Here is a 24,710-nt window from a genome sequence, read left to right as displayed (position 1 = left end):
CACTGACGATGTGTCTTTGACAGTCAGAGCCATGCCCCTGCACCTCAATTCCAACAACCTCACCCTGGAAATAAAAAGATGTGCATAAAGGTTTGTTTAAGCCATTTTCCCATTGAGATAGAAAGATTAGGATCATGTATCCTTTCAACTTCTCAAATGCTTCTACCTGCATCACAGCAGGCTTGATTTCAACATGAAAGAACAGAGGGCCAAGGCGATCAGTCCCACGGTGAGAAAGAAAGCAAGGGAGTTCAGGTGCCAAGATCACATTTTTTCCCAAACAACTTCCACCAGTGAAAACAGGTATCTGCAATAACTTCATTAATTCCCTCTGAGGGCAGAGCCCCTGATAATCTAACCATCTAGATCTCATCCAACTCCTCAACAGCATTGTAGTGGAGACCAAGCTCTTAAGCATATGAACTTTTATGGATGAAAATATTCCCTTTATAGTCAAATCATAGTAATTGTTTTGAGGCAGAGATACCTTAGATTAACATTTCCAGACATTCATAAAAACCCCCAAAGAGTAGTTGATGTTATTATTATCATTAAGTAAATGTGAAATTCAGTCTGGGAGATAACCTGTCTTCACGCCAATTCAGATTCACAAAATCTATTTGCTTTTATTATCTTCTGCCACAGGGACAATCATGCTATATCTTTCTTTCACACCCCTCTCATAGTACTGCCTTTGTCTAGAGCATGCAATTATTTGTGCCTACTTAAATATTTCTCACTTTTGATAACCTATTATATAAGCTACCTCCAAGAAGCTCTTTGGGTCTCTCAGTAAATGGAATTTCTAGTTTTGTGATTTTCTTGAAACCACAATCAGGACATTGTGCATTTCTGTATGCTCACCCAATGCACAATATAGTCTTGAGGATGAGGTTTGATCACATTCACCCTATATCTCTCTCCATTGCTGTTCATATAGTGCTCACAGCTGGGAACATTGAATTTTTTCCCCCTCCACTCCATCAGTACTTAGGTTGCAACCTTGTTTCTTTAATCAGAATTTGAATTGGCTTTTAAATTTGGTATGAAATGTAGCTTGACAGATACAAAATTGAAAAATATAGACAAAAGGACATGAAAGGATGCAGTAGTCAATCATTTACTCAGGCCTTACAGTGTGCAATGAAAACAGAGTGGTTGATTAAAAATGGGGCAATAGAGAATAGATGTATTAGTTTAGATGTGACCTTAGGAAACACTTGAAATATGGTGTAAAATATTTAGGTGTACATAGCAAATTTCTTCAAGGAACATAACAGGGCTATGGCAATATAGCCATAGGTCAAATTACTGTTACACATTTTATATCACCAGAGACACATAATGCTTGGAATCAAGTACAAATTCAGGTCAATATTTGTGGAATGAATATGTGAAGTACTGGGTATTGAGGAAGCCAAGGGGCAGTAGTTAGAAAACACAGCTACAGATAGTAAGAGGATGGTAGAGGAAACTAAGACAGGTATTGAGATTCTAGCCTTACTTAGTTTGAGGAGGATGCACTCAGGTGAGAATGGAGGAGCATGGGGAGAGCTGATAGAGAAGTAATTCTTTTGCAGAGCGATGTTATTTTGTTGGCTCAGATGGATACAGTTGTCTCTATGTCCCCCACAGAAAGTCTAGGTTTATATCCTCTACATGTCAGGAGGTTTATCTAACCGATCTCAGATAATGGAATTGTCTTTTTAACTCATTCTCTGAGGTGCCTTAAATCAAGGTAGTCACTTCATTAGTTGTCTCTCCTGTAAAGAAAATATCCTGATCTTCCACAGTAATTCATCCTTAAGTAATACTGGCATTGTTCTCTGTGTATAATGCTGTTAGACCAAAAGTTGGTAGAAGAAGTGATACAAATAAACAGAAAATTATTTTGAGAGAAGGAATGGGTAACACATCAGTTTCCATTTAGTTGTTTGATATATATAAATCAGTAACTCAGCAATATATATATTACATATATAACCTTTAATAATTATATTTTATATTATATAATTAATATATAATAGTTATATATAATAACAACACAGTAACACATATTATAATATGTATAATACATAAGGTGGTGTTAGTAAATATCCTTGAACTGGAGAATATACTGGCATATTTGTGTTATAATGAGGTCCTCTGGCTTACATCAGTGAGATACAGGAAAGGATGGGATGAGGTAAGACCTGAAATATGTTCACAGTTAGATCACTATTAGAAGGATTGGGTTGTATTCTGAGTGTGATGTGCAAGGCTCCTGGAAGGTTTTGAGTAGAGGGGTTGCCACCAATGATTTTTGTGTTCTAAAAATTGTGTGGTTGTTTTGTTGAGAATGAAATGAATGAGTGAAGAAATGGAAGCAAAGACTTGGGATGAGTTTCTGTAGTCACTGAGGTGTAGCTAGAGTTTTCCTGCCTGGCCCACAGTCAGGACAAACCTTTGTCACCCGCCAGTCCCACAGCCGCTCAGACCTGACCAAGTAAACACAGAGACTTATATTGGTTACAAACTGTATGCCCCTGGCAGGCTTTTTGCTAACTGTTCTCACAGCTTAAATTAATCCATTTCTATAAGTCTGTACCTTGCCACGTGGCTCGTGACTTACTGACATCTTCACATGCTGTTTGTCATCATGGCGGCTGGCAGTGTCTCTCACTTAGCCTTTCACTTCCCAGCTTTATTCTCCTCCTTGTCCTGCCTATACTTCCTGCCTGGCCACTGGCCAATCAGTGATTTATTTATTGACCAATCAGAGAAACACATTTGCCATACAGACCATCCCACAGCACTTCCCCTTTTCTTTTTTTTTTTCAAAAAGGAAGGTTTTAACCTTAACAAAGTAAAATTACATATAATTTGGGAATTTGGGTGTAGCTTCTCTTACTACTTCCTGCTGGAGGGGGGCGCTGTATCTTATGGGGACACAAAGAAAATTTTAGGATTATGGAATAGTCCATGAGGGTGTATCATCTGAGCCAGTTGCCTTCAAACCATTCTGGATGTTGGATCATCTGGGCCATGGTGTCATCTGGAGACCTTTCAGGGGGTCTTGGCCGGTCAAACCTGATGTATCTTAATCTGGAACAAATCCATAGCCTCTGGCTTTCTGTGGGAACAAAAGCAGAGACTCTTTTCCAAAGCAACATATCCTTATATCCAAATTTTGAAGTCAAGATATCTTTAAAATATGCATCTTGGTTTAAGTCAACATCTTTTATGATCAAATGTTTTTCTGCAGTTAAAAATCCCAAAGACAACACAATCCAGATTCTCTGTGTAATATTCATCTTTACGTGGCTTACTTTTTATATTAACTTTATTGTATCTTTAAAGACTTTGTTTTTGTTTCTATAACTGTATAAATCACCTTTTTTGTCTCATTCAAGCCTATGTATATTTTACACACATTGTAAACTATTACATCTGAATCTGTCTTATTGTGAATCTATTGCTTTAAACTGCATTAGCTGTGGCTGCTGGCTCCGCCCACCTCAGCTTCCCAACATGGTGGTGGTATGCTTACCTCCAGCTCCGGGAGCCATCATGGGTCTATGCTTTTATCCAAGCAGCGTGCAGCCCAGAAACCTCTTTTTTTGTTTTGTACTAGCAAAGTCTAAATACACCATGCAGCTTAATGTGCCACTTGCAGAGGCCTCATGTCGAACGCTCACACTAGGAACCCACCAGTAGCTCAAACTGGCAGCTGCCGCTCATTTGAGAGAGACAATTAGGAAGCTGTTTTTAGCTCTGTTTTAGAATCTTTTCTCAGATTTTAGGTGGAAACTCTTGCCACCAGGTTGGACGCCATTTGTAGCTAGAGTTTTCCTGCCTGGCCCACAGTCAGGACAAACCTTTGTCACCTGCCAGTCCCACAGCTGCTCAGACCTGACCAAGTAAACACAGAGACTTATATTGGTTACAAACTGTATGGCTGTGGCAGGCTTCTTGCTAACTGTTCTCACAGCTTAAATTAATCCATTTCTATAAGTCTGTACCTTGCCACGTGGCTCGTGGCTTACCAGCATCTTCACATGCTGTTTGTCATCATGGCGGCTGGCAGTGTCTCTCACTTAGCCTTTCACTTCCCAGCTTTATTCTCCTCCTTGTCCCGCCTATACTTCCTGCCTAGCCACTGGCCAATCAGTGATTTATTTGTTGACCAATCAGAGCAACACATTTGCCATACAGACCATCCCACAACACTGAGGTAATAGTGGTTTACATAAAAGTGATAGCACAGGAGATGATAAAGTGAAGCGGATTGGGGCACTGATTTGATAAAAAGATGATAAGACTTGATGAGTTTATTATAGATGAGTGGGAAAGCTACTCATGACCAAGTTCTAGGGTCTGACAACTAACAATAATCATGTACACTGGAGAGTGTAGGTTTTAGAGTGGGTAATAAAGATCGTGACGGTGAGTGTTGAATACCTGTGCTGCTTAACTGTTTTGTTGTCGTTTTTATTGTTGTCACCTTGACACAGGGCAGGATCAATCTGGGAAGAAGAAACCTCAACTGAGAAAATGTCTCCATCAGATTGTGCTAAAGATATGTTTATGGTATATTTTCTTTTTTCTTTTTGTCTGTCTAGTCATTTCATATTGACTTCCTTTTTGATTAAGGAATTTTTTTTCATTTTACATACCAACCACAGGTCCCCCTCTCTTCCCTCCTCCCACCCTTGCAGCCTCCCCCCACCACCCCATTCCCTACTGCAACAAGGTAAGGCCTCCCACGGGGAGTCAGCAGAAACTGGTCCATTCAGTAGAGGCAGGTCCAAGCCTCTACCCTGCATCAAGGCTGTGCAAGGTGTGCCACCACAGGTAGTGGGCTCCAAAAAGCCAGCTCATGCACCAGGAATGGATCCTGATCCTACTGCCAGGGGGCCCCTTAAGCAGATCAAGCTATACAACTGTCTTGCATGTGCAGAGGGCCTAGTCCAGTCCCACAGATGCTCCACAGCTGTTGGTCTAAAGTTCATGAGTTTCCACTAGCATGATTTGATTATCTCTGTAGGTTTCCCCATCATGATCTTGATGCCTCTTGCTCAAAGAATCCCTCTTCTCTCTCTTTGACTGGACTCCTGGAGCTCAGCCTGGTGCTTGGCTGTGGATCTCTGCATCTGCTTGCATCAGTTACAGGGGAAAGGCTCTATGATGAGAGGGTATTCACTGATCTGATTACTGGGGTAAGGCAGTTCAGGCACTCCCTCCACTATTGCTAGTAGTCTAAGTTTGGGTCATCCTTGTGGATTCCTGGGAGCTTCCCTAATACCCAGTTTCTCCCTATCCCCATGATGTCTCCCTCTTTCATGGTATCTCATTCATTGCTCTCCCACTCTGTCCTAGCTCCAGGTCAACCATGCCATTCCCTAACGTTCTCATCCCCCATCCCCTACCCTCCATTGCTCCCCCCATGCCCAGTTTACTCATGGATAACTCATTTATTTCTCCTTCTCAGGGTGATCCATGCATCCCTCTTAGGGTCTTCCTTGTTAGCTAGCATCTCTGGAGCTGTGGGTTGCAATCTGGTTATTGTTTACTTTACATCTAGCATCTACTTATGAGTGAGTACATGCCATATTTGTCCTTCTGAGTCTGAGTTACCTCACTCATCCAGTTCCATCCATTTGCCTGCAAATTTCATGATGTCATTGTTTTTCTCTGCTGAGTAGTACTGCATTATGTATATGTACCACATTTTCTGTATCTATTCTTCAACATTGAGGGGCATCTAGGTTATTTCCAGGTTCTGGCTATTACAAACAATGTGTTTATTAACACAGTTGAGCATGTGCCCTTGTGGTATGATTGAGCATTCCTTGGGTATATGTCCAAGAGTAGTATAGCTGTGTCTTAAGGAAGATTGATTCCCAATTTTCTGAGAAATTGGCATACTGATTTCCAAAGTGGCTGTACAAGTTTGCACTCCCACCAACAGTGGAGGAGCGTTCCCCTTGCTCCATATCCTCTCCAACATAAGCTGTTATTAGTTTTTTTGATCTTAGGCATTCTGACAGGTGTAAGATGGTATCTCAGAGTCCTTTTGATTTGCATTTCCCTGATGACTAAGGATGTTGAGCAATTCCTTAAATGTCTTTCTGCCATTTGAGATTCTTCTGTTGAGAATTCTCTGTTTAGCTCTGTAGCCCATTTTTATAATTGGATTGTTTGGTATTTTGATGTCAAGTTTCTTGAATTCTTTATATATTTTGGAGATCAGCTCTATGTCAGATATAGGGTTGGTGAAGATCTTTTCCCATTCTGTAGGCTGTTGTTTTGTCTTATTTACCATGTCATTTGCCTTACAGAAGCTTCTCAGTTTCAAGAGGTCCCATTTATTAATTGTTGCTCTCAGTGTCTGTGCTACTGGTGTTATATCTAGGTGGTCTCCTGTGCTAATGCATTCAAGGCTACTTCCTACTTTCTCTTCTATCAGGCTCAGTGTAACTGGATTTATGTTGAGGTATTAGATCCATTTGGACTTGAGTTTTTTGCATGGTGATAGATATGGATCTATTTGCAATCTTCTACATGTTGACATCCAGTTATGCCAGCACTATTTATTGAAGATGCTTCCTTTTTTCCATTGTACAGTTTTGGCTTCTTTGTCAAAAATCAGATGTTCATAGGTGTGCAGAATAATATCAATATCTTCAAATCGATTCCATTAATCCACATGTCAGTTTTTATGCCAATACCAGGTTGTTTTTATTACTATAGCTCTGTAATAGAGCTTGAGGTCAGGGATGGTGATGCCTCCAGAAGTTGCTTTATTGTACAGGACTATTTTAGCTATCTTAGGTTTTTGTTTTTTCCATATGAAGTTGAGGATTGTTTTTTACAGGTCTGTGAAGAATTATCTTGAGATTTTGATGGGGATTGCATTGAATCTGTAGATTTGCTTTTAGTAAGTTTGCCATTTTTACTACGTTAATCCTACCTATCCATGAGCATGGGAGATCTTTCCCTTTTTTGATGTTTTCTTCAATTTCTTTCTTCAGAGACTTAAAGTTCTTGTCATACTGGTCTTTCACTTGCTTAGTTACAGTTATCCCAAGGTATTTTATATTATTTGTGGCTATTGTAAAGGATAATGTTTCTCTAATTTCTTTCTCGGCCCATTTATCATTTATATATAGTAGACCTACTGACTTGCTGTGGGATGTTCTGTATGGCAAATGTGTTGCTGATTAGTCAATAAATAAAACACTGATTGGCCATTGGCTAGGCAGGAAGTGTAGGCGGGACAAGGAGGAGAATAAAGCTGGGAAGTGGAAGGCTGAGTCAGAGAGACACTACCAGCCGCCACGATGAGAAACAGTATGTGAAGATGCCGGTAAGCCACGAGCCATGTGGCAAGGTATAGATTAATGGAAATGGATTAATTTAAGCTGTAAGAACAGTTAGCAAGAAGCCTGCCAGGGCCATACAGTTTGTAACCAATATAAGTCTCTGTGTTTACTTGGTCGGGTTTGAGTGGCTGTGGGGCTGGCAGGTGAGAGATATTTATCTTGACTGTGGGCCAGGCAGGAAAACTCTAGCTACACTGACTTTTTTTAGTTAATCTTGTATTCTGCCCCATCACTGAAGGTGTTTATCAGCTGTAGGAATTCCCTGGTAAAATTTTTGGGGTCACTTGTGTATACTATCATATCATCTGCAAATAGGGAAAGTTTGACTTGTTCCTCTCCAATTGGTGTCTCCTTGATCTCCTTCTGTTGTCTTATTGCTCTAGCTAGGACTTTGAGTACTATATTGAATAGATATGTGGAGAGTGGACAGCCTTGTCTTGTTCCTGATTTTAGTGGAATTGCTTTGAGTTTCTCTCCATTTACTTTGATGTTGACTGTAGGCTTGCTGTAAATTGCCTTTATTATTTGGGTATGTTCTTTATATTCCTGATCTCTCCAGGGCCTTTATCATGAAGGGGTGTTGGATTTTGTCAAAGCCTTTTTTCCGCATCTAATGTGATCATGTGATTTTTTTCTTTCAGTTTTTTTACAGGGTGTATCACATTGACAGATTTTCATGTGTTGAACCATCCTTGCATCACTGGAATGAAGCCTACTTGATCATGTTGGACATTTTTTTTGATATGTTTTTTGATTCGGTTTGCCAATATTTTATTGAGTATTTTTGCATCAATGTTCATGAGGGAGATTGGTCTACAATTCTCTTTCTTTGTTGCATCTTTGTGGGTTTGGGTATCAGGGTAGTTGTAGCCTCATAAAAAGAGTTTGGTAATGTTCCTTCTGTTTCTATTCTGTGGAATAATTTGAAAAGTATTGATATTAGCTCTTGTTTGAAAAATCTGGTAGAATTCTTCACTGAAACAATCTGGTCCTGGGCTTTTTTTGGTTGGGAGATTTTAAATGACTGTTTCTATTTCCTTAGAGGTGATAGGTCTATTTAAATTGTTTATCTGGTCTTGATTTAATTTTGGTATGTGGTACCTATCCAGCAAATTGTCTACTTCTTTTAGATATTCCAATTTTGTGGAGTATAGATTTTTTGAAGGATGACCTGATGATTCTCTGTATTTCCTCATTGTCTATTGTTATGTTTCCCTTTTCATTTCTGATTTTGTTCATTTGGATGGTGTCTCTCTGTCTTTTGGTTAGTTTGGATAAGGGCTTGTCTATCTTGTTGATTTTCTTGAAGAACCAATTCTTTGTTTCATTGATTCTTTGTATTGTTCTCCTAGTTTCTATTGTATTGATTTCAGCCCTCAATGTGATTATTTCTTGATGTCTATTCCTCCTGGTGAGTCCGCTTCGTTTTGTTCTAGAGTTTTAAGGTACACTGTTAACTTGCTAGTGTGAGATTTCTCCAGCTTCTTTATGTGGGTATCTAGTGCTATGAATTTACCTCTTAGCACTGCTTTCATAGCATCCCATAAGTTTGGGTATGTAGTACATTCATTTTCATTGATTTCTAGGAAGTCTTTAATTTCTTTCTTTACTTCTTCCTTTACCCATTGATGATTTAGTTGAGCATTATTTAGGTTCCAAGAGATTGTATGCTTTCTGTAATTTTTGTTGTTGAAATCTAGCTTTAAGCCATGGTGGTCCAATAAAATATAGGAGGTTACTCCATTTTTTTGTTTCTATTGATATTTGCTTTGTGACTGAGTATGTGGTTGATTTTAGAGAAGGTTACATGGGGTGCTGAGAAAAGGGTACGTTCTTTTGTGTTAAGGTGGAATATTCGGTAGATATCTGTTAAGTTCATTTGAGTGATAGCATCTGTTAGTTCCCTTATTTCTCTGTTAAGTTTCTGTCTGGCTGATCTGTCCATTGGTGAGAGTGGGGTGTTGAAGTCTCCCACTGCTAGTGGGTTTTGATATGTGATTTAAGCTTTAGTAATGTTTCTTTTACAAATGTGGGTGCTTTTGTATTTGGGGCATAAATGTTCAGAATTGGTGGCTTTTTCCTGTGATAAATATGTAATGTCCTTCTCAATCTCTTTTTATTGATTTTAGATTGAAATCTATTTTGTTAGATATTGGGATAGTTACACCAGTTTGCATCTTGAATCCATTTGATTGGAAAGTCTTTTCCTAGCCTTTTACTCTGAGGTAGTATCTATCTTTGAAGTTGAGGTATGTTTCTTGTATGTAGCAGAAGGATGGATCCTGTTTTCATATGTATTCTGTTAGCCTGTGTCATTTTATAGGCAAATTGAGTCCATTTATATTAGGGGATAGTAATGACCAGTGATTGTTAATTCCTATTATCTTTTGGTGGTAGTTTGTGTGTTTCCCTTCTTTGTGATTTGCTGCTGTGGGGTTATCTATTGCCTGTGTTTTCATGAGTGTATCTAACTTCCTTAGGTTGGAATTTTCCTTCTAGTGCTTTCTGTAGGACTGGATTTGTGGATATGTATTGTTTAAATCTGGCTTTGTCTTGGAATGTCTTTTCTACTCCATCTATGGTGATTGAAAGTTTTACTGGGTATAGTACATTGGGCTGGCATCCATGGTCTCTTAGTGTCTGCATTACTTCTTTCCAGAACCTTCTGGCTTTCAGAGTCTCCTTGAGAAGCTGAGTGTTATTCTGATGGTTCTGCCTTTATAAGTCACTTGGCCTTTTTCCTTCACTACTAATATTATTTCTGTATTTCTGTTTGTTTAGTGGTTTAATTATTATGTGGTGATGGGACTTTTGGGGGGCCTAGTCTATTTGGTGTTCTATAAGTTTCTTGTATCTTCATAGATATTTCCTTCTTTAAGTTGTGAAAGTTTTCTTCTGTGATTTTGTTGAACATATTTTCTGTGCCTTTGAGTTGGTATTCTTCTTCTATCCCTATTATTCTTTGGTTTAGTCTTTTCATGGTGTCCTAGAATTCTTGGACGTTTTGTGTTATGACTTTTTGGGGTCTAGTGTTTTCTCTGATTGATGAATCTATTTCCTCTATTGTATCTTACATGCCAGAGATTCTCTCTTCTCTCTCTTGTATTCTGTTGGTTATGCTTGTATCTGTAGTTTCTGTTCATTTATTCAGATTTTCTCTTTCCAGCATTCCCTTGGTTTGTGTCTTCTTCGTTGTTTCAATTTTCAGGTATTGAACCATTTCCTTCACCTGTTTAATTGCTTTTCTTTTCTTTCTTTCTTTCTTTTTTTTTTTTTTTTGGTTTTCTTTAAGGGATTTATTGATTTTTTCCCAAGGTTTTGTTTGTTTGGTTTTTTTTCTCAATTTCTTTGTTGTTGTTTTTTGTTTTTCTTTCAAGACAGGGTTTCTCTGTGTAGCTTTGGCACCTTTCCTGGAACTCACTCTGCAGCCCAGGCTGGCCTTGAACTCACAGAGATCCACTTGCCTCTGCCTCCTGTGTGCTGGGATTAAAGGTGTGCACCACCACTGCCCAGCTTTCCTCAATTTCTTTACGGTAACTTTTCATTTCCTCTATGAAGGCCTCTATCATCTTCATAAAATTATTTTTAAGGTTGCTTTCTTCTACTTCTTCTATAAGCTGGCACATTCTGTGTCTCAGGAAGCCACTGAGATTGCAGGGGGATGGGTGGGTTTGGGATAAAGAGTGGGTCTTGTAGGTTGCAGGGTCTGATGGGGTTTTTGGCAGGGAAGCCTGCCCACAGGAGTCTTTCCCACTGGCTGGCAACTGGGGCAGGGATGGGTGGGGGTTCCAGGGCATGGTTGTGCTGGGCACCAGTTGCACCCAGGGCCTAGGTCCTAGAGCGGGTATAGTTTCTTGATTAATGATTGTTGTGGGAGGACCAAGCCCACTAAAGATGGTGCCACTCCTGTGCAGGTGGTTCTGAGTTGCATAAGAAAGCAAACTGAGCAAGTAATGAGGACCAGTAAAGAACATTCTTCTGTGGCCTCTGCTTCAATTCCTCCCTCCAGGTTCCTACCCCAACTTCCCTTCATGGTGGGCTACATACACTGTAAGCAGAAATAAACTCTTTCCTCCCCAAGTTAGTTTTGATCATGGTGTTTATCACAGCAATCTTAGAAAGCAAGCTAAGAAATCATGAACACCCAGTAGATATAGAGAATGAGTCCATAAGAGGACATGTGAGTTCAGGATCACTAAATATTAGGGAAATGCAAATTAAAGTCATAACGATATACCATCACACACTCATTAGATTGACTTTTGCCAAAAAGATGATAAGAGGAGTTAAAGTTGATGTTTCTGCATTGTTGGTGAGAACATTGATTGTACAGCTATTGTGGAAAATGAAATGGTAATCTCTCAGAATTTTTAAATAGAATTTTCATATGACAAAATTCTTGTACATATTTAAAAATATGGGGCTGGAGAGATGGCTCAGTGGCTAAGAGCACTGACTTCTCTTCCAGAGGACCCAGGTTCAACTCCCAGCACCCTCATGGCAGCTCACAGCTGTCTGTAACTTCAGATTCGGCGATCCGACACCCTCACACAGACACATGTGCAGGCAAAACACCAATGCACATAAAATAAAAATACATCATTAAAAAAAAAAAGAAAATGTAAAAACAAATATGGAATGTGTCTGCATGTTCATGTTTGTGGCAGCATTATCCACCACAGCTACGATAGGTAACCAACCTGCATACCCCCTATTTTATGAATACAACAAGAAAGCTTAGTAACTACAAACAATGCATGATCTGTTAGTATTTGATGTTGTGATTATTTAAGAATCAAGTAGTTTTGTCAACTACACTCTAGGAGTACTATGTTTCATTCCTTCCCCTAAAATGTTGTCATTCTTCACTGAAGGAGATCCCTTTCTTCCCTCACTTTTCCTTTAGACCTAGAATATTCTAACAAATCTTTTTCTTTTGGAATTTTAATATGCATTTTATAAGTAATGTAAGAAGATAATCCATAAAGAATTCAAATTTATGGCTTTAGCTTGGATTACCTCATAATCCAAATCAGGATACTAGGTAAAGAGAAATGGGGGGGAGGTGGTGATATTATTAAGCAACTAAAGTGTAGTTATTACAAAGATAGAGTGAAATAAATCAGGATATATTCTAACTGTGCTTGTAGCTTGCTTCTTCCAAAGAAAAATAAATACTAAAGGGACTGGAGTAATCATGAGTAAGGAAAGGCACAGCACAGCACAGATTTGTGTATGGCTTTTGCAGTCTCTAAGCCACTGGGCTCATCTTTGTCTGTCATTGTCCCTTCATGACTGGCTTCCAATATCTGCAGATCATTGACTATCGCTGTAACCACTGATCCTGACCAGTCATTTGAACTGCACTGTAACTTTTACTTTCTCTCAAGCTTTCTGGTTTTATTGTTTATTTTCCCAATTCTTGACCAGGCTTCACTCTCTAAATCTGCTCTACATTGTACCAATATTGACAGTCAGAATTTAATTTTGTTTCAATGATTTGAGTTACTCTTCAGGCTAATCTGTACCCAATTACAAAATACAACAAACACATGCTGAAATTACTTATTCATATTTTCCACTATCCTTTAATCACAGAAAGATAGAGTGCATGGGAGGCATCATTTAATTTAATCTCAGTGACTTTGATTGCCATAATTCTGTATCAAAATCTTGTCTCCTTTTACAACATGACCAATGTAAGAACAATGGTATACATTAATGTGTTCTTATCACTTCCAAGTTTTATTAATTAATCATGAAACAGAAGTAAATTGGTCATTTTGCAACCAATTGTCAGCTCTGCCCATGGAAGTGATAATGGTTGCATACTTACAAATGCAATTTATTAAGCTTTCCCCATTATTATCTAAATACCTCTATGAATAATTCTGTCCTTTCTAACCTAAAAGGGCTGCTTGTCAGAGACGAGTAACTTCACAGTTTATTTTAAATCCTAGCTTCCAGTTTGGGAGTTTTCATATCAAGAATTCATTTATAAGTACCCTTAGTTTTTTTGTTTCATGCCAATGGGAATGGGACATATTGTGTTATGTATCATTGTTTTAATACATCTGAGAGCCACACTGCAAATTTAGATGACAGATGGGAAGAGCCACTATTGACTTGGGATAATTCACAGAGGTTGCCAAGAGCCCATTAATTTTGTGTTCCAGAAATTTAGATACCAGCTTGAAAATAATAAATTAGCTATGCTCAAGCAATGAAAACTACTTTGTATTATACAATGAGAAAAAACACAAATAGTGTGCAGATATTTTTCAGAAACCTGGCCTAATGAGAGTTTAATAGTCTTATTTTTTATTATCCTATAGCATATAAAGGAGAGTACCACTACTCTGAAATTCAAATTTGGGAATTCCAACACCTCTGAAGTTTGCACTATTCCAATCTTTACCATAATAGAACATTTTGAAAATCTGAAAACAGAAAAATATCATCTCTCTCTCTCTCTCTCTCTCTCTCTCTCTCTCTCTCTCTCTCTCTCTCTCTCTCTCTCTCTCTGTGTGTGTGTGTGTGTGTGTGTGTGTGTGTGTGTGTGTGTAAAATTTCTGTTCTGCAGACTTGAATTAATTATTTGCTGTTTTAGCCTTTTAGGATGGATTAAAAATGTAGATAATTAAGTGGGAAAGGACTCCATGGGATATTTCAAGGACAACTATGGAAAAGTGCTACTAAAGCTTTTCTTCATCCTCTACCTTGCTTCTCTAGTTCAAGCCTCTTAAACAAATTAACAGCCTCAAATGTTCTTCAATTATTCTCTATTCTTATTGATTTTCTTTCTTTTTGCAAAAATCAGCCAAAAATATGTCCTTTATAAAGTTCATCTTCTCATGCCATTTCTCAATTTAAAACATCTGAAGGCTACCCAAGTTAAAACCTTTACCTTACCATGCCAGAGATTATGTGTACATTCTGGTCTTGCCCAGATCTTTGGTCTCTTCTACATGTCCTGGTTAATTTTGCTTCATCTATGTTGGTCTTCTTCCTGCCCGGTGTTTTCCACCGGGTGCTAGATCTTGTGTTCTGTCTTTGCATGAATATCTACTTCCCAAGCATTCACATGGTTCAATTCACTTAAAATGATGCTCAAGTTTCTTTACTGAATGCTACCTCTGGTTTTTTAATTCAGTTTTTGTTTTTGAATTACTCACTGTTACATAAAGAATTATCCCAACTATATAACAACTTCATATGGCAACTTTGAAAAAAATGAGCATTTATTATGAATCAGGAATCCAAATTCAGATAATAGGACTTCTCTGGCTCAACATATCTTAGTTTTTCATGGTTTGCTAGCCATAGACATCAATTCCCTGCCACATGAACCTCTCTGTAGATGAGCCCCTAATATGGCAACAACTTACCCTATATCTGCTTAGTAAAGAAAAAGGATAGAACTCAAAGCCTAGGTAAATCAATCTTGAAACTAGCATTCCTTCACATTTGCTCTGTTCTTTTCAGGAACAAGTCCCGGGGTGCAGAATAAATTAATATTATGAAATTTGGTTCATTAGCGAGCATATAACATTTTTGCTCAAAACAGAGATGACATTACCTACTATGGTGATTGGTCTTTTCAATTTGATAGGATTTAGAGAGAGGACATACTCCTGGGTATTACTGTGAGAATATTCTCAGAAAATATTAACTGAAGAGGGAGTTCCACACTGAACTGTGTGTTGATGTCCTTATTCATAAGTTGTACCTAAGTATTTTATGCATTCTCCAAAGAAATTCTAGATGTTATGTATAATCATTCGAAATATTCTGAATCTTCATGGGAAAATAATCGCACTTCCAACATGAAATACGCAGTGAGTTCAACCACAGATTTTACCTCACAAAGGTGAACTAATCACAAACATTCATACACAATAAGGTATGAAATATTCTCAGGAAAGAATAGCCTAACTCTGAAAAGTTAAATTGGCTGCATTATACAGTAAAGTATTTTATAAAAGTTATTTTGAAAGGATAATGCTTTAGTCACATTGAAATATCAATTAATAAATAACAGACTTTCTAGAAACGTCAAAGATCTAACAAAGCTATTTCAATATCAACTATAAGAGTTTTCTCATCAACAGTCAGATATGGATAAAGGAAGGTCCCAGCGGGGGGGCTTTATCTTCTATTTCTGAGCTGTTTACAATGGATAGATTCAAGGAAAAGGGAAATCACTGCACTCGGTGTGTATCCACATCCCCATCAGGCTTTAGTGGATTGTCCCAATCCAATGGTCATATAGATGGTTAAACTCAATGGGTCACAAAACAAAAGAAAGTCATAAATCTAAGAAACGGATGAATTGGTATGGTGGAAGGGGCTGAGTGGTTGAAAAGGATGTGAGGGATATAAAAGATAGTGTGTCAGAGAAGAATAATCAAATATATTATGTGGATACATGAAATTGCCAAATAAAATCTGTCAATAAAAACTAATACAAAAGAATTCTGCCACCAGTGGCCATGCTGATGTCTATGATCCACGCTGCCACCAGAGGACATGTGAATGTTAAAGATCTGGGTTACTGCTGGAGACCATGTTAGCATCCATGGTCTGTGCTGATGCCTGAGACCATGTTACTTCCACGTGCTCCCACCAAAAACCATGTGCTCCCACCTGAAGCCATGTGGAGGTCTATGATCTCTGCTGCCGCTCTCTGCGTAGATGACTGCAGATGCATAATCGAGAATCACAGACATTGAAGGCTTCTGTGACAACCCCTGCTGAAACCAACCTCCCCCCTCTAAAAGGAACAGTCCAGACAGAAAGCCACTGAAAAGAATCCTTAGCATTTGTGACAAAGATATAGAATTGTAGTTCTTCACATTTGATGGCTTCTGCCAGGAGTGGGGTTGGGGACAGACTCAGTTGTCTTTAAGGGGCTGGCCACTGGAAATTTGACCATGCTCCAGTGAATATATGGGCAACACAAATTGGACTTGGTGTATTTTTTTCTGGGGGGGGGAAAGAGGGGTGGAAGGGTGGACCTAGGAGGAATGGGGAACAAGTGCAATCAGGGTGCATTGTATGAAATTGCCAATAATCAATAAAAAATATTATGTTGGGGAAGAAAAGAATTCAAAGGCCTTAAATGTAAAATATTCTCATGAGAAAAAAATTCTCACGGAACTAGAACACTTCATACATAATCCATCACACTAGAGAGCACCCCTCCACATAAAATTTAGTGAGTTTATGAAAGCTAACAGTGTGAAAAATAATTAAGAAAAGAATAATACCTTGGACACTGGAAACTGTAAAGACAGTTAGAAATGCAAGACACCATGACATAAAATGTTAACTATGCAGGAGATTACTAATCTACATATCATCTTGTGCAGTTTTACCCATCAATTGGGTAAATTCATACAATTTGAAGTTTATCTTCCCCTTAATTTCTACAGATCCTTATTTTTTCTCAATATTTGACTCTGATTTCTCCCTTTTTAGCTCTGCCTCCAACTTGTCAACCACTGATTATTCCTACCTCCTCCCTGCCCCACTCAAACCTCAACATGGACATTGATTGCTTTCATGTGATTTTCATGGAAACTGGCAGCATCAGAACTCTCCCCTCCCTCCATGTTTTACTCTCTCCCCTGGCTTAGGTCTCACTGAATGGGAAGAAGAAAGGAATTTATATTTCAGTCTAACATGATTGGAATTTAAGTCTTGAACATTTGTTGGGTTATTTCCATCACTGTCCAGTTCTATACTCATGTTACATGTCTGTCTGCTCTTCTCTTATATCTACACTCTATCACCTCCAATTTTAGTTCATTTTTTTTGTCTCCTACCCTGTCCTTTAATGACGTTAATTCTCATAGCCTTAAATTCTTTCCCCAAGAAAACATCAAATCATCTTCACCAGAATTATTCTTCTTTCTGGGGAAATTCTAGTTGTAGCTATTCAGAAAATAACCTTTTACTATTTAATGCCATTTACTGTATTGAGAATACTTTCATGCTTCAGGAAAAGAGAGGACCAAATGACTAGCCCAAGCAAGATGATGGGGAGGATCTTTAAAAAACCTGTAGACTTTGGGTTAAAGACAGGCTACAAAAATGATGGTGAAAGGGAGAGACTGAACTTTAGAAGACAACGAATGAAAATAAAGTAAGCATACCTTACATTATTCTTTATCAAAAATAATAAGCACATCTAAGCACTCTAAAAGGCTTTCTTATTAACTATAGCTTTTGTGTCTCTGTCATGAACCTTGAAGCTCTTCTATAAAGGAATCAGTTTGTGAGATTCTTCACATTTTTTCTCTATGACCAGTTTAAAAAATACTCATCAAAATCATAGAGAGAAAGAAGAGACTATTTCTTAAAATTCAACTTGAATGTCAGATATTTTTATATGCATGTGTTGGGGATGTTAAATGCAAAAGCAAGTCATTCAGTTGGAGTATGGAACTATTTGAGCAGTTTAGACATTTGACACTTGTACTGAACACCAGAAGCAAGGTAGCCCTGAAGTACTTCAGTGTATGCTCCCCTCAGAGATCTGCATTCATTTTGCTCTTCTGTTCTCAGGCCAACTTAAATCTCTTAGCATGTGGAAATTTGCTTCCCCCTTTCGTAGTGATGCAAGGTTTTCATAGAACAGCACAGGTCTAAGGTCTCTGGGATGTACCTTATTCCTTGTAAATATAAAGTAGGTAAGAGCATAGACTATGGATCTAAGCTTCAGGTTTTATAACCCTGGCTCTAATATTTATATCTCTGTTTCTTTAGGGAAGCCATTCTCTTCCTGGGCTTAAATTCTTTTCATGAAAATAGTTTTCTTGACAGTGGGGCACCGGAGGGAAGAGTCTATACTGGAAGTAGGGAAGCATCTTAAATGAATAAACTTCATATTAACTATGTGTTTTACTACAAAGATGCACATATATGTAAATCACATACACACATTAATATGAGGTTATACACATATACATATCACATATACAAAAATATGTACTTCATGATCAACTTTGTCTTGACTTTTTAAATTTTTATAATCTCTATTTCCATTTTGTTCAAAAATGATACTAAAATTTATTGCTCTCTGTTATTTTTAAATTGTTCTTGTTCAATTGTTCTTGTTTATTTTCTAATTTAAGTTTTATTTTTTTAAGTCTTTGACTTATTTAGGAATTAATTCTTAGACTTTAGAATATATAAGGATCACTCTATTTGTTAATTAAAAATTCAGATTTCTAATATTTATTAGAATCACGGAGTGTTGTAGAATATTATTTTAAGGTGTGTTACTTTTGTTTATGCTGCATTTGTTTAACTCTGTGAAGCTGTGCTACTGTGCCTGTCTAAAACACCTGATGGTCTAATAAAGAACTGGCCAATAGTAAGGCATGAGAAAGGAAAGGCAGGGCTGCCAGGCAGAGAAGATATATAGAGGGAGAAATCTGGGAGGAGGAGAAAAAAAGAGATGGGGAATGAGGAAAAGCAGCAGCCAGAGAAGGACACCAGAGGCCAGCCATCCAGCTACACAGCCAGCCACGAAGTAAGAGTAAGATAGACAGAAGAGAATGGAAAAAGCTCAGAGGCAAACGGTAGATGGGATAAGTTAAGTTAAAGAAAGCTGGCAAGAAATAAGCCAGGCATTCGTAAGTAAGAATATGCCTCCATGAGTGATTTATTTGGAAGTTGGGTGGTGGGTCCCCAATAAAGAGTAAAACAAACAAAAAAAGAAAACAGGAAAGGAGTATAAGGTAGACCTCAGAAATGGGTTCAAAGAGATGATTCTGACAAAGCTGGTCCATAAGATATTCTTCGGGAAAATCTTTGGTAACATGGGATTACTCCTCCCCAGGAAGAATTGCTTCACATGATGATCTGGGAGGTCTGTGCTGCCACTGAGGGCTATGGTGACATTCAGACCCAACTGCTGCTGGTGGCCATGTCTGGACCCATGGTCCTGCTGCAGCTGTGTTGATGTTTGCTGCCTGTGTTATCAGAGGATCTCATGGGAACCATGTGTTGAACTATGTGTTGAAGTAAGAGGATCATGCTGGCCTGACGCCCTCACTGGCCCAAAGAGAGCCTCCTCCCCCTGAAGGAGTGCTGACCTGCCCTTAGTCATCTCTGGAATGGCAAAACCCAATGACCCAAGCATGGGAGAGCTGGTCCTGCCCTTCACAGAAGAGCTGGCTCCTGGACTTGGGAAAGCTGACCCTGACCCTTACCACAGATGTGGGAGATCTGGCTCGATCCCTCACCTAATAGGGTTGGTCCCAGTGGCCCAGACTGAACAACTTAGCTACTACTCAGGTATACATCCAGGACTTTGAGTTGGCACCCCCCAACATCCACCCCATCTATGACCTGCTGGAGCATATGAAGGGACTAGTCCTGGGGAACCATATCAGCAGGATCTCCATGACTTCAGTCAATGGCAGGATATACAAAAAGTTTCTGTGAGGGTCCAGTATTGATGGTGTTCTAGAAGTCAGAAGCCTTGAACCTGACCAACAACAGATTACACAATGAACATTTGCAAGTAGAGCAGTTTGGACAAAAGGGTATACTGCAGCTCACAATGCCACTAAGACGAATGAAGAGGCAATGAAGAGGCAGGGAAGATGGAGGAGTGGTGTGTTTTGTTGTTGTTTGTTTGTTTGGGGGTTTGTTTTGGCTTTTGTTTGTTTGTTTTATTATTCTTACTTGTATTTTTAAATATTGTATTTCTTGTTTCTTTTTAAGTTTTCCTTTGGGAGAAAACCTACAAGGGTGAAGGGCAGATACTGAACAACTGGGAAATGAATGGGATTGGGGTACATGGTGTAAAATTTCCAAAGAATCAATAAAAAAATGTTAAAAAAGAATTGGTTGTGTTCATTCTTTAGGTTAAAAATAGTTCACAATTATTTCTTCAGAAAATAATGATGTTTAATAGACTACTGGCAATGGTCGAGAGAAAGCCGAACTGACCTACTCTGGTGATCTGGTGATAGAACTCTCATCCAATGACTGATGGAAGCAGATGCAGAGACCCATGGCCAGGCCCCAGGTGGAGCTCCGGGAGTCCAATCGCTGAGAAAGAGGAGGGATTGTATGAGCGAGAGTTGTTGAGACCATGACTGGAAAAAACACAGGGACAAATAGCCAAACTAGTGGAAACACATGAACTATGAACAAATAGCTGAGGAGCTCCCAACTGGATCAGACCCTCTGGATAAGTGAGACAGTCGATTAGCTTGAACTTTTGGGAGGCTCCTAGGCAGTGGGACAGGGACCTGTCCTTAGTGCATGAGCTGGCTTTTTGGAACCTGGGGCCTATGCAGGGACACTTTGCTCAGCCTGGGTGAAGGGAGGAGGGGACTGGACTTGCCTGAACTGAATCTGCCAGGCTGAGCTGAATCCCCAGGGGAGTCCTTGCCCTGAAGGAGGTAGGAATAGGGCATGGATTGGGGTGGGGGTTGGGGGAGGGAGGACAGGGGAATCTGTGGCTGATATGTAAAATTAAATTAAATTATAAAATTAATAATAATAATAATAATAAAAACAAAAATAAAAAATAGCCGGGCGGTGGTGGCGCACGCCTTTAATCCCAGCACTCAGGAGGCAGAGCCAGGTGGATCTCTGTGAGTTGGAGGCCAGCCTGGGCTACCAAGTGAGTTCCAGGAAAGGCGCAAAGCTACACAGAGAAACCCTGTCTCGAAAAACAAAAACAAAAAAAAAACAAACAAACAAACAAAAAACTCAAAAACAAAAGAAAATAATGATGTTTGGTGGAAAACTTTTGAAAATTTTTTTCAAGATGGGAATAGAAAGAATCGAGAGACACAGATGTTTACAGCAAAATGAAAGCACTGTATAGGAGATTTTTATCTGCTTGTTGCTAATGAATCTGTGTGTATCAGTGTTTGTATGTACAAGTTTGTAAATTGTAAATGTATGTGTTTGCATATATGTTTAAATGTCAGAGTACAACCCTGGGTGTTTTCCTTCAAGCTATGTCCTTCTTTAAGTATTGAATTCTCAGCACCCTGGTCCTCCACAATACTAACACCAATTCTTACCACCTAAAGTGGTGTCTAGATGGGAATGGTGTCTAAAATATCACAGGCCTTAATACATGTGTGGACACAATTTAATAGTAATCATCTGCAGAAACAAAACCAGCCTTAGAAATTAGAATTTTTTTTTTGAGAACTGACCCCTCTAAGACATTTCAAGAGCCGAAAAGAACAAAAGATAAATAGGGAATATGAAAAAAAGAAGCCAAATATCATGGTATCTACAATTTATATTGTCTTCTCAATGTAAGAGAAGGAAAAAAAAATGAAAGGCTAATTCCAAAGATTCCACTATAGGACATGATCACATTTTCAAGAACATATTCTTATGACCAGCAGAAAGAAATTAACGGACTATGCCTAAGAAAATTGGATTTCCAGCTCTCTTAGACTTCTGGGAAAACTGAGTTTCAAGTGAGCTTGTACTCTCAATGTATTCTTTGTCAAAATCTGGTGTCACTCATCATTGGGCAAAGCTCCATGGGCAGGAACCATTGTGTTCTCTCATCCGCTCATGAAATTTTAGAAGTGTGTTACAGCAGAGGCCTTGTGAAGAGTGTTCCTCTCTTAGGAAAGTGAAAATCTATGGGATAGAGATTTCACACTGTGGGAAAACTATCTGACTCTGATATTACCTTGAGTTATAAAATAAGTTTATGAAGCAACCAGTTGGGAATCTTAGATAGTTCTCCACTAGTTACCACACTGTAGACATTGGTAGAATAAACATCACCGCTTAGCCACATCAACTACCCACTAAGAGACACAACAGATGATGCCTGTGGCTGGATTTTCATTTTGATTGTACTGTGTGTTGTGAATGAACCTATTTGTTCCTCTGACCTTTTCAGAGTCTTAATGAGACTACAAAAACAACCATGAAAGAAGAGTTCCATTTTGGAAGCTCTGGGAAAGCAATGTATTTTGGCTAAAGGTACTTGTAACATCCAGACTTTAAAATTATATAGGGCTTTAAAAAATCAAATACCAAATCATATAAGCCTTTGACTTAGACAAATTATTAAGTAACGGTTTTTTTTTCCTAAGATCAATCACAAAAAAAATCCCCCAAAACAAAAAGCCCATAGGAAAACACAAAACTGGGGCACTGGGGACCATGATAACAATACTGACCCTGTAAGACATTTTAATGAATTCAACTCAGGCCAATTCATTTTACAGGATGTCAACAGTGGGAATTTTTGTGTTCATTAAAAAATTTTGGCTCAGAAAACATAAATAACAATTAAAATTTCAGCAACAAATGTAGAAGCAGAAAACACTGGTAATTATTCATGTTAAAGTACTGTTGTCTGTTTTATAAAGATTTATATTTGGAACAAGCTTTAGAAAATAATTGACCATTAAGATAAAAAGGAGATTCAACCTTAAAAAGTAGTATTCATCTCCTAAATTATAACATAGGGAATATATATCTCTGAGAAGCAAAAAGTTGGTTTCATTGGAAACAATGTCCTTGATTTTAAAGCAGATGTTTGTAGGATATAATTAGATATATTTTTCTTGCATGACACAATCCAACAGAGTTCAGTCAGCCACAGAAGTTCATTAGTTCAACTCACAAAGTCCAAGTTCTGAATGTGAACAGTTCCAAGATGAGAGAGACCAGACACAGCTTAGAAGTTTGAGCACAACTTAGATATAAACTAGCTTTTCAAACCAGAAATCTATATTTTAAAAGTGGTCATTTTTAAACAGTTTATAGTAATAAGAGCACAAAACGAGATGCACAAATTTTAAGTGTACAGTATAGTATCGTTGGCTGTAGATAAGTTGTACAACAGATCTCTACATGCTATTAATTTTGTTGAAATGAAACTTTCCACTTATTGATTACTACCCCATTGCTTCAGAACCCAGTCCCTCCAAACCACCAATTCACTCTCTGGTTTTATGAGTTTGACCCTTTTAGGTATTGTATGTAAGTGGAATCATACTGCATTTGTCTTTCTGTTACAGGGCTACTTTCCTTACCACGACTTCTTGCAATAAAGGGCTGGAATGTTATTTGATTATATGTATAAACTTCATCTCCTAAAATATGAATAAGTAATGACAGCAACTTTATCAAGTGGGAATAAACAAAATTATAAGTGAGGAGAAAGGCCAAACTGGTACCTTGAATGTTAAGATTGTCTAATTTCAGCATCTGTTGAGAGTAATGTCAGGTACAAGTTTGTCAATACACAATCTTTATTGGGTTGAGTTACATTCCCTATAAACTTAATCTGTTGAGTGTTTTTATTGTGAAAGATTTTAAATTTTGTTAAGTACTTTTTCTGCATCTATAGATCACATGTCTTCTGTCTTCACTTTGCATATGGGGTAATCTACTGATTTATGGATTTTGAGTCATGCTTGCATCTTAGGTATAACCTCTCTCGATCCTGGTGAGTCATTTTTTTTAATGTATTGTATAATTGAGTTTGTTAATATTTTGATGAGAGTTTTGAATTCATGTTCATCAAGTACCTGAGCTTCAGTTTTCTTTTTTTGTGGTGTCCTTGCTTGGCTTTGGTATGCCTGGGTAGTGTGAGTCTCATAAGACAGTTTGACAGTATTTGAATTCTTCTCCTTCCGGCCCCCGGCCCCCACAGAAACCATCAGCTGTGAAGAGCTATACTTCCAGCATCTTTATCACAATTTTAAAGGACTCTCTTCAATATCTTTCTGTCTGAACTGTTCCTTTTGGAGGATTTGTCTAAGAAGCTTTCATTTTCCATCATTCTCTATTATGAGTCTATAGTCTAACATCAACATGCTTTCCCAGGACAGATTGGATCATGGACATCAACTTGGTCCCTAGCAGCAGCTTAGATCACAGGCATCAACACAGCCTCTGGTGGCAGCACAGATCATGAACATCAACATGGTCTCCAGTGGCAGAATCCATCAACATGCCCTCTGGCAACAGTATGGATCATGGACATCAACAAAGTCTTGGTTGGGCAGCATGTCTGGGGGTAGGACCTCAGAGACCTCCAGGGTGCTGTACAACCATCCTGCACTCAGTGCTGCAGGTACCCTGGGCATGACCATAGTGCTTGCTGCCCAACGTGCTTGCATTACTGAAGCCCCACGCTTCTTCCTCCTAGCAGGACAAGCCACATAGGCAATAGACACAGCAGCAGTGTTGTCTCCATTTAGTGGGCGGGGCCTATGGGTGGAGTAGTAGCACTGGCCTAGCAGGGGGCAGTGGGGGTGAGGTGGTCTAGTGGTGTCCTGAGCCTCAAGGACCAGCCTTACTTGGCAACAACATGTTCCTTTGTCC

Source organism: Peromyscus californicus, unplaced genomic scaffold (genome assembly GCF_007827085.1).
Source record: "Peromyscus californicus insignis strain IS unplaced genomic scaffold, ASM782708v3 Scaffold_6__1_contigs__length_162567912, whole genome shotgun sequence".
In the NCBI taxonomy this organism is placed as follows: Eukaryota; Metazoa; Chordata; class Mammalia; order Rodentia; family Cricetidae; genus Peromyscus; species Peromyscus californicus.
Note: the sequence above shows the minus strand (reverse complement) of the source record.